The following is a 9779-nucleotide window of genomic DNA, read 5'->3' as shown; positions in this document are numbered from 1 at the left end:
TTCTCACAGTCAACACAAAGGGGCGTTGAGAGATTATGAATTTTGAGCAAGGAGACTCTGAGACACTCAGTGACGCATGGGAAAGATTTAAAAGGCTCGTAAAAACTACCCTATCTAGGATCACCTCTAATTTTCCAGATGGAGACTTTCTATGGAGGACTGAATATACCATTTCAGATGGCAGCCGCCGCAAGTGGCCTTATGGACAAATCTGACAATGAAGCTAAAAAGATTTTAGATAGAATTGCCAAACACAATATAGGGTGGGTTGACGACGCATATAATTCCAGAACAGACAATAGGAGGTGACGACAGGGTATGATTGAAAATGACGTAGTAAATAATCTTTCAAACAGGTGGTTGCAATGACAAAATTGCTGAATACTTTAAAATTGAACAATGTAGCCCAGGTATCCAAAATCAGTTAAGCTATATAGGTTGCGGGGAGCTGCATGCCTATGATGATTGCACCAAATATCCAAAATCAGTTTGTTTCATGAAGAAAGACCATTTTCCAATACATACAACCCTGGATGGAAAAGCTATCCAAACTTTTCTTGGGGTGGTCACCTATAGAATCAAGATCAGTTTGGAACACTAGCAACATAAGCAAGGATCGTCGCCTAGATTCCAGCCCATGAAACAACAACCACAACATCAGTCTTTCAACAGAAAAGGCAATACGTTGAGTTCGTCTTCTCCGCTTAAGAACTTGTTGAAAGAATATATAACCCAAAATGATGTATTATTAAAAAGTCAAGCATCGTAAATTAGAAATTTAGAGATGCAGGTTGGATAAATTGCAAGTGAGAAGAGTCGACTGCATGGCTCCTTCCCTAGCAACACTGAAGAACTCGAACAAAATAATGGAAAGGAGTAATGTCAAGCAGTGATATTGCGTAGCGGTAGATTGCTAGTGGAAGAAAAGAGAAAAGACCCAAGGAAAGATAATCTCCATCCTTGAACACTTGAAAACACACTTGTACAAACATCTCAAGTAACTATGACACCTGAAAGAGTTAAATCAGAAAGAGCACCTAGCTCTACTAATCATTCTCAACCAAGTCTAATGTAGGGGTAGTACTTGATGTGAGTCTGAATGCACCTTTCCTTCAATGCCTACAGAAGAAGAATGACGCAAACCAGTTCAAACGCTTCCTTGATGTTCTTAAACAGCTACACATCAACATTCCACTCATTGAAGCATTAGAACAAATGCTGAGTTACGTGAAGTTTTTGAAGTATATTTTATCAAAGAAAAGGAAGATCAACAAGTTTAAGACTGTGGCATTGACTCATAAGTGTAACACACTGATCAGAAGAAGTATTTCAGAGAAACAAAGAGACCTAAGTAACTTTACAGTCCCATGCTTGATCAGAGGAATAAATGTGAGCCATGCGTTATGTGACTTGAAAACGAGTATCAACTTGATGCCCCTCCCAATTTTCAAAAAGCTCAGGATTGGTGAAGCAATGCCTACCACAGTAACTCTACAGCTTGTTGACAGATCCATCACATACCTTGAGGGGAAGATCGAAGATGTATTACTAAAGGTTGACAAGTTTATTTTTCTGATAGACTCTATTATTCTAGATTATGAAATTGATAGGGACGTCTAAATCATCCTTGGATGCCCATTTTTAGCTACCAGCAAAGTCTTGACTGATGTACATAAAGGGGAACTGACCATATGTGTAGATGATCAGGAAGTAAAATTTAACGTGTTAAACACATTGAAGTTCCTCGATGACGTAGAATCTTGTCATTATATTGAATCAGTTCTATTTGAGGAAGAGAATAACCTGGAAGTGGACCAAAGATGTGAGGTCCATGCGTTGAGTGAGGGCACAAGGAAATTTGAGTCGTTACGTCTGGATGAGCGGCAATCAAAGCCAATGCTCCCTTCTCTAGAGAAGCCAACAATGCTTGAACTTAAATCTCTTCTATACCATTTTAAATATATTTTTCTTGGCAAAAAAAATACTTTACCTGTTATAATTGTTGGGTTGTATCCTAAAACTCGCAGTTTGTAATATTAAACATATTCTATATCAAGAAAGATGTTATTGATTGTTGTTGAATATGTAAATTGCACTTGTAAAGACTAAATCCAATAAACTAAAGATCTATGGCTATTATATGAATACTTGAACTTTATATGGCGACATAAAGATGGATCAAGTTCGAGTAAATAGCCAAAATGGTCTATAGTATATGAATAAGGTTGGGTGCCTTATTTTGGTAACACGATAGGATGTGATCCACTATGTAGTTGTTACAATTTGTTGTAAAGTGCTACAAATGAAGCGATCCTGATTCGTTCATATAGTTACATGAGGAGCGGAGGCATCCTATGCAATGAGTTTGCATAAGATCGGACCAAGAAAGAAGTCACTCTTAATTTATAATGCTATTTATTGTTTAAAGAGTGACTATTTCAAAGCGATGACCTATGTAACTTAACCTTAATCCTGAGCTAACTCTGTTTATTCGGGATTATCCTTAGATTTGCATGGATGAGTATTGGTTCAAGAGCGCCGACTCAATAAGCCTCCCATTTCAAGGGTAAGATCGGGTAGATAGCTGAGGACAGAGGGTGCAAGATGGAATTCATTCCTACTTGCCTTTAGGGATAGTAGAGAGATTGTTCCCTTAAGTGCTAACTCCAGGTCTTGAACAAGGGACCCCACCATCTCATTGGCCCGAGAGGGACTCGGTTTAGTGATTAGATCACAAACCAATTGTTCATTAGAGGATCAGTGGGACTGAAAGAGCAAGATGTAATTTCGGAGGTAAAATAGCTTTTAACCCAGCCGTTTCTACAAATAACCTGTGAAGAGTTAACATACTGGGCGTTCGTGGAGTGACCTGGTAGTTGACGAATGGTGGTTAATTAGGTTAAAGAGTTTAGCCGGTTAATCTCGGATTGTTGGATCCCATGATCTGTAGGTCCATGATGTCCTCCTACTAGCTCATATCGAACTAAACATTAGAATAGTGTGACGAACGAATTTGAAGTGTTCAAAATTGGTTTTTGGAGCAAAACGTTAAATATATACAATATATTTAACCTAATGTTTAATTGTGAATTAAACATAAAGAGAGAGAAAATAGAAGATATTTAAATAAGATTTAAATATCAAGATTATGAATAGAGATTCATATCGATTGAGATTAGTGTTGGATTTAATATTAAATTAAATTATTTAATTAATTATTTAATATTAATTTAATTTTAAAATTAATTATTAGAATTAATTTTGAAATTAAATAGAATTGGTAAAAATTGCAATAAAAGTCAAAATAGATGACTAGGTCAAAATTGCATTTAAAGTCAAAATTGCATTTAAAGTCAAAATTGTTGACTAGGCAAAAAAGGCAATGAAAGTCAAATGACTTTTGATTTTGAAAGTCAAAATGTCAAAATTTTTTATTTTGGACTTTGAGAGTCAAGCTTTGACCTTTGACCAAGTTAGTGGAAAGATCCAACTATTATGAGCGGGAATTTCCAACATTTGCATTGCTATGTGTTGTTTTCATTTGAAGACACTCACCCTACTAATCCCACTTTGAGTTAGTGAATTTTTTAGTCAAATTTTCATCAAACTTAAAGTTGCATGTTTGCATGGAATAACCTTTAAAATGAAGAATTTTATGAATTTTAAAGCTCTTGGCCAAGTGGATTTTTATGAGATTACTTGATAATCTCAAACCTATTTTCTCACAAAAATCGTTAACCTTTTTCTTTCCAAATTAGTCACTCACCTGATCCCACTATCTCATTCTAAGGCCAGAGAATAACCGAGAAGACTCTCATGGTGGTCTACGAACCATTGTCTTACTTGATTGAACTGAGGTTCTATTTATCAAAACATATTTCTTTAATTCAATCTTCATTCCAACCATTTCCACATTCCCATCTGTTAGATTACTAAGTTGCTTGTGTCTATGAAGTATACTTGCTTGATATTTGCATAAAGTCTATTGCTTGAATCTACCTGATCAATTGATTGAAGTAAAAAAAACACTTAGTTACTCGAGAGAGTAATTTGCGAAACTTATCAAACTAGGGCGTTGAGTAATTTTAGAGATAAAGTTATTCATGTCATTTGTCTGTTCGTTTTGACTAACGCAGACAACTTAGAGATAGGATAAATGTGGTATTCACATCGAGAGATGTTGAACATAAATTAGAGAACAGACTTTAAATGCATCACACACATGCACTTAGATTCTAGTAGGAATCTTTACTATCTCCATTTCATTTTCATCGTGCTTACATAGGCTTGTCGTTTTAACTAAGAAATCAACGTATACCATCTAACGCATGATCCATTCATCCATGTACCCTCTTCCTCTTTATTTGAACTCCTATTTCCTCTTGCAAGTGTGCTTAATTTAATGTACATAACCAACGCATACCGTTAATTAGTAAATCACTACAAACAGATCAGTAGACCATCTTACGTTAGTCTACACTATACTCCTTGTGTTCGAACCTGGGTGTTCTTAGGGACGTGAGAGCTAAAAATGATGTATCGTATATGTTCCATTGAAGCGTTCTAATAACTTTATCATATAAGTTATTAAACTCCCACTGAAGTGTTCTACTATTGATTGGGTATTTATACTTAGGTTCAGTTCGGCTAATTAAACAACTTTAAGTCCATGTGGTTTATCCAAGTATAACGCTTATAAATGGATTTTAAACCTACAATGTCTAGGTGATAAACCGTTTTATTACCTCACACCGCTCACGTACACTTATAACATCGGTTAACAACACCCAATTATTCGACCATAATCCCCAGGTAGGAGGTGTTTCGTAGACCGTCAACTTAAGTACATCCAGCCTTAGACAGTATTATATATCGGTTGAGTTTGTAACTACGTTTTATAAGATGTCGAACTATTTTAACTTATTAAAATGAGTGATTAACCTACGTGAGCATGCAACTTATCTTTGTTATAGATTTTAATGTCTAACTCAATTTTATAATAACTTATAAAAATTAGACATGCTATTACATCCACAACATACATCAAGGCATTTCAATTTAATATAACAGTTATATTAAATAAATGAAACCCTAAACATGCATTCTATACATTATAACAATTTATAACATATAAATAATGCATGTAACATGCTTCCTATAGTGAGATTTTAAATTAAATGGCATACGATATGCACAAACATGTTTAAATTTAAATACTACATACATCACATGCATAATTATTTAAATAATACTGATATGGTTCAACTTTGGCACCCTAGGCAAGCAAAACAACCAATTTATTACAAATTATGATAAAAAAAAACTTCAATTTGGTGTAGAATCGTCTGCACCGACCCGAACTAGACCCGAATCGATTGAATCGGACCTCCAAAGCATCAAAATGGGTTGAACAGGTCCAAACATGGTCAAACCGAACTGGATAGGAGTTGATCCAGTCGAACTGAAAAAACCCCAAGCGAACCGGCTCGAGCGTGCGCCTTGGATCTGGGCTGGGATGAATAATGCCGTGATGCTACAGGAAGAACATCACGATCTAGGTAGCCACGAAGAACAGCGTTGAAACGCTCAAGGGCAGCATTGCAACGCTACCTAGACAGAAGCCATTCTGCATAATTTTCTCCTCGACCTTGCTTGCTTTAATCTCCAAATTATAGCTTAATTCGGACTCTAATGACTCTAAATAAATTACAGACTTTAAAGCACACATATAAGCTCATCAACCAAGAGCCAATTACAAATTTAACTTGGAAATCAAGGAGAAATCTAATGCCAAAACTGGAAAACCATCCATATCAGTCCAAAACATGCAATATCAGAAATTCACCCACCAAAACTCAAATTAACACTAATTGAGTGTTTAAATCACGCTCTGATACCAATTGATAGAATACACAAGCATGCAACGGAAGCAAACATAATTAATAAGCAATCTTATTACATTTTATTTTAGTTCTAAAGCATGTTATTTCAGAAAATCTAAAGTGGGTTTCAAGTTGAATTTACTTTTGATGAAATCTTCCAATTCCAAGCTACTCTTCACTCCAATTCAGCTCCAAATCAACAATGAACCACCAAGAGATCTTCTCTACTATTCTCAGCCTTGAATTTGAGTAGTAGAACTCGAATTTGAGTGAATTTAGAGAAGAATTTTCAGGGTTTGAGAGGGAGAAGAAGATATAGCATAAAGCTTATTTTTCCAGCTCAATCTCTTGTTCTTCTTCATCATTCAGTGTTTTTAATCACTGAATACATGCAAGCAACATCAACAACTTCATTGCCAGCAATTTCTTCAACAATTGAAGTGGGATTGTGTGGTTTCACATGAGGAACACACCTCATGCTTGAGAAAAGTGGGAAAAACCCACTTTCTCTAATTTCCAATTTTTCCATTTTTCCATCTAAAAAATCAATTAATTAAAAAATTAATTAAAAATGATTTAATTAATTCATAATTAATAAAATCTAAAATGTCAAAATCCAATTTCTTAAATTATTTAAAATTGGAATTTAATTTGATTTTTAATTAATTAAACATATTTAATTAATTAATTAATTTAATATCAAATATCAAATTAATCACACACCTAATTTTAAACATAAATCATATTCATATAATTAATATTTAAATCAATATTTAAACATTATAAACTCTGCAATTTTGTTTCATTTCAACAAATTAAACGTTAATTATATCGAATATAAATAAACAAACCCTAATTTGATTTTGAACTTATTCAAATTCAAACCCTAATTCAATTTGAACAATTCAAATCGATAACATTCAAAATTCACTTAATTTAATAATTCAAGGTGTTCATGTTTTATGAGTTAGTAGAGGGACTTTATGGACCTATAGATCATAATCTCTAACAATTAAGATTAATTGGCTAAAACTCTTTAGACCGAATTAATCAGTATTGATTAACTATTGAGTCACACCACTATAGCTTGATAGTTGCACTCTCCTCACTGTAGATATATTTGTGTCCACATGATTTAACCATAACCAGTAAGTCGACCATTCACAGGTTGTTCATAATAACGATTGGGTCAATATGTTGTTTTACCCCCAATATAATGTCTTGTTCCTTAAGTTCCAACTAATCCTCTAATGAACAATTGGTTTATGATCTAATTACTAAACCGGATCCCTCTCGGGCCAATGAGAGGGTGTGACCCTTTGTTCAAGACCTGAATTTAGTACTTAAGAGAACAACCTTTCTCCTATCCCTAAATCGGGTAGGCGTGAACTCCATCTTGCACCCTATATCCCCAGCTATACCCCGTCTTACCCTTGAAATGGGAGGCTTATTGAGTCGATGCTGTTGAGCCAACCCTCACCCATGCAAATCTAAGGATAATCATGAATAAACAGGAGTTCATAGTTAGCTCAGGATTAAGATCGAGTTACCTAGGTCATCTAAATATGATTTAAATGGTTATTGTTTTTAATTATTAAAAAAATAAATAGTTTTATTTAATCTTAATTAAATAAAATGTAACTCCCTAGTAGGGGAATTACTAGAGACGTGGGATGTCCTACGTCTCCTCACTTTTCTCCATTTCTCTCCCATTCTCTCTGTATCAAAACAAAAGGAAAAAAAAAGCAGAGAAGATTGATTTGATCGATATTCAAAAACTCTCTACATTTTTTTTGTCTTCCCTCTTCCTCCCAATTCCAAAAGAAAGAAAGAAGAAAAAAAAGAATCCCAAAATTCTCATCTCCTCAACTTTCCTGCAAGAATAGGGAGGACTCCAAGCGGTGGTGCCAAATCCCAGTTCCAATAGAGAAATTTTACTGTTTTTTCCTGTATAATTATGTTTTTGAATTGCATGCTTAATCTATTTTTATTTTATTTTAATGCAAAATTGTTCTGTTTTAAATGCAAATTTTAAATACGTTTGGGTTCTGTGTTTTGGCTTCGGCTGTGCCTTCAATTGGTATCAGAGCCAAATCCTATTATCAATTTAGCCAACAATTGAATGTTTAAGTTCGGGTCTAGAATTAGGGTTCATGTCGACATTATGCTTTTCTGCACAATTCTACAGAGAATTCAAAGCGGGTCCGGTTCGACTGTGGTTCAGTTGGTGATCTGATTCGGTCGGCTTGGCTTGGTTCGCAGGTTGGTGATCCAATTCAGGCCAGTCTGGTCCGGTTCTAGAGCGGCAGAAGAAATTTTAGGATAAAATTAGCTAAATTAGTGTAATTTATTGCTTTATTTTATCCTAGGGGCCAAAATTGTAGGTTTGTTTGCTATTTAAATGCTTTATGGATGTCATTTAAATAAATCTCATCTTAGGTTAAGCATGTTCATGCATTTTTTTTTGTATATTATAAGTGTTATAATGTATGGTATGAAATGCATGATTTATAATTTCAAGATTTATTTGATTTATATGATATGTTAAATATATGAAATTGCAAAACTATATTGCATGACATTAATTAGAAAATATAATTAGTTATATTTATTAATGTATATGAATATGCTTGGTTGATTTTCATAATTTTATATAAGTTTTATATTTAATTGAAAATCAATATGCATTGAGCATGACACATTCATAGCTTAATATAATGATTATATTAAAATCATGAAAAGCATGTAATATGGTTTAATTTTTTAATTAGGATATGATTGTTAATTAATTAAAACCACAGTGAGCATGTTATAGGACTAATCATTAAAATTTATAGTAGTTATAAAAATTAATGATTAGCAACCATTAACCTATAGCCAAGAATTGCATGCAAAAATAGGATCTTAGGAAAAATATTCTTTTAATTTTATATTACTTAAAATTAATTAGACCTAAGATCTCATTTCTAATTAGATTAGAATAATTAATTAGCTTCTTTTAAAATAGTTTTAAAATTGACTAAGTAGGACAAATAGGATTAAGGTTATAAGAGAACTCAATCGATACAGTTCTGCCTAGACTGGAGGTATTTAAGTTGACGGTTTACGTAACACCTCCTAACTAGGAACTGGATCGGAACCTGAGTTGAATTAATCGAGCTATTAGCATGCAATGTCACTAGGTAAATTAAATGGTTTAATAAACCTAAAGCTTTAGTATAAAGACCTTATTATAAGAGTTATAATAGGCATGGACTTAGATAGATTCATTAGCTAGAATTTAACTAAGTGTAACAAAATCCTAAGATAATTAGAACATTTAAGTGGGAGAAAAATGGGACCTAAGATTTCACACCGTGAGATCCATGTTCGGCTTCTGTTGCCCTGGGCACGACCTCCCTTCGAAAATTGTTTGCATAGGTCAATATCAAGGTGAATAGAGAAAATGTTCATAGTAAGTGGGAGAAGGATACGTGTTAACGTATCCTACGGTCTTCTTCATTTCGTTGCACTATGAGATTCTTATGATCCGCCTGTGTGTCGCCCTAGAGCGATCATCCCTTTGAAGGGCTTGATCATAGTTTTCGGAACAACGCAAAATTCAGAAATAGATAGGATTTCTTAGATTAATTTTCAACAATTTTCTTTCCTAACGGTAGCCTATTGAAGCGTACCTCTGAAATTAAAAAATGAAAGTGTCACTTACAGGATGAATTAAATGAGTTAATGAATCCTTGACTAAACTAACGGTAGCTAAAAGTTATAGGAATAAGAGTTAATTTGGAATTAGTAATTAATAGAGATAGTCTCAATTCAAGGGAATGATAGTTGATCACCTTTCGGTGGCTATTGTTCTAAACCTTTGAAGTATCGTTGCAAAAACCAAATCAATAGTTT

The sequence above is a fragment of the Benincasa hispida genome, chromosome 12 (assembly GCF_009727055.1).
Source record: "Benincasa hispida cultivar B227 chromosome 12, ASM972705v1, whole genome shotgun sequence".
NCBI classification, from domain to species: Eukaryota; Viridiplantae; Streptophyta; class Magnoliopsida; order Cucurbitales; family Cucurbitaceae; genus Benincasa; species Benincasa hispida.
This window is presented reverse-complemented; position numbering follows the sequence as displayed.